Genomic DNA, 2,282 nt, shown 5'->3' with positions numbered 1-2,282 from the left:
AAAGCACACAAGTAAACAATGCCCACACAAGTAAACAAGTCATTAAGCACTGACCATAATAAACAAATACTACCATCCACTAATGAGAACACACTCCAACACAGTGGCTAAAGCAAATTAAACAAAGACAAAGCACTTAACCAAGCTTAACAACTTGAGACACAAAGGAGTTAGCACTGACCAATATAAACAATGTGTACATTCCACTAATGACAAGGCATGTCAGAACAAGCTAAACAAAGACCAAGCTAAAAAATATTAACAGCTTGATAAACAAAGCATTAAGCAAACAGCTTCCTTTACACAGGATGTGAATCATACCTTCTTAGCACATCCAAGAAACCTCCTGCCCGTGTGCATCCCTTCAAATGCAACAAAGCGCTCGGCCGGCTCACTGTGTTCACACAAAACATTCACATCTGCGTCAATGCCATTGAAATTCGGATCGTGCATCGTAGCAGGAAGCTGCGGGAGCAAGCAAAGAGAAGGCTAGGTTCAGATCGAGCTCAATGACAAAATCCCCATTTCACTAACCCTAACCCTAGCTCTAGCTATCTAACGAACTGACCTTGATGATGCCATCATAGGAGGAGGAGATGTTCAGCACTGAATCCTCACTGGTCTCGTCGCTCCACGACACCATGGCACCGGGGAGCAGCAGAACGACGGTCGGTGATGTGGCGGCGCCGGGGGAGAAGAACAGAGTGAGAACAGAGTGAGGAGAGGGCGAGGAAGAGGAGAGAGTGTGAGGGGAGAGCTGGATTGATCCAGATTTTACCCACACGGCGGAGCAGTAGCGGCAATCACGCCGTTAGACGGCGTCAGCTGCCGGCCGTGACGCCACGTAGACGAAACAGGGCCCCACCTGTCATAATAGTGCTTAAAATGCCCCAACAGACGGTTAGGTGTTTTCTGCAAATGATTAGGACCAAAATCAGTGTTTTCTGGCACAAAATCGTAGAAGAGTCTTTTCTGCAACCCTAGGCTTCAATGTGGTGGTTTTCTGCAATTCACTCACACAAAGATGATCACTCTACTGTTTTGTAAATAGAAAAGTTTGGATAACTATGCTCCCATTCCCATGACGGCCAAAACTGTGCCACCATCATTCTCTATTAACAGGACAAATACCTTTCTTTTAAGAAAGGAGACGCTTGCCCGGCTTTAGCGAATTGAAGCTAGGCAAGTGTGTTTCTTCCCTGAACCCAGAGTTAAATTAACTTTGAGAAAACATTGTGTGTGACATTCGTAATTGCCAAGTTCTTGGATTTGACATCGCTAGCGGAAAGTTGCACCGACTGTCAGTGCAATTAGTGACTAGTTAGTCCAAGTCATCAGTCAATAGAGATAAGACTGACTTTCTTTATCCAATGCAGAAACAGAAAAAATGTGCAAATTAGATGTCATGGCATGCTGAGTCATACAGGAATTAAAATGAATAAGTACTAGAAATTGTTTGGTTGCAGCATAGGAAAAGGCATAAACGTTCTTGAATTATCAGCTAATTGCCATAGTTGTCATAGAAACAATGGAACAATCCATGAGGACTTTTGAATCGCAAGTGAAGTAGTCCATAGTGAAATTCATATGGTTCTAGATCCTACAAATAAAACAAGCTTCATAGGAAAAAAACTCCTAAAGAACAGAATCGTCGAAAACTACAGCCAGAATTGCCACACATTACTGTTCTTCATTTTCATTTCATTTTGTAATTCATTATATGTGCTTTTATTTACCAGGCCGTATATCAATGCTTCAGGTTTTCAGCGGCAGGCAAACTTGAATGTCTACACAAAATCATTGTGCAGCATTTAAGATGGAAGCAAAATCAGTATTATCAAAGCAAGATAAACAGACATACATCACACTGATCGATCAAGGTAGATTGTGGTGAGCTTCTTCCGCTCTGCTCTGCAGTTCAGAACCTGTGCTTCCTCACCCTTTGTTTCTGTCACAAAGAAACATCTGCTGGCTCATCAAGTCATCTGAGTCGCCGCCATCCAGATTCCAGATTGTCGTCGGTCTTAAGGGAAGTAGTATTGCCGACCTCCATTCCCGCGGGTGGGAGATCGAGGTTCGGATCATGTGGCAATCGGCCACTAGTCACCATGGATCTGCATTAGTTTTGTAAGAAGTGATTGGTCGATGGTAGCACTGAAATTTCCTAAGAAGAAAGACGAAAAGAGCGTGCGTGGTCTCGACCAAGAGATGCCTCGATCGCGGTCTAACTCGAATACTCGATCCAAGAGCGTGCGTGGTCGCCTTCGCCATCCGCCGCGACC

Source organism: Triticum aestivum, chromosome 3B (genome assembly GCF_018294505.1).
Source record: "Triticum aestivum cultivar Chinese Spring chromosome 3B, IWGSC CS RefSeq v2.1, whole genome shotgun sequence".
NCBI classification, from domain to species: domain Eukaryota; kingdom Viridiplantae; phylum Streptophyta; class Magnoliopsida; order Poales; family Poaceae; genus Triticum; species Triticum aestivum.
This window is presented reverse-complemented; position numbering follows the sequence as displayed.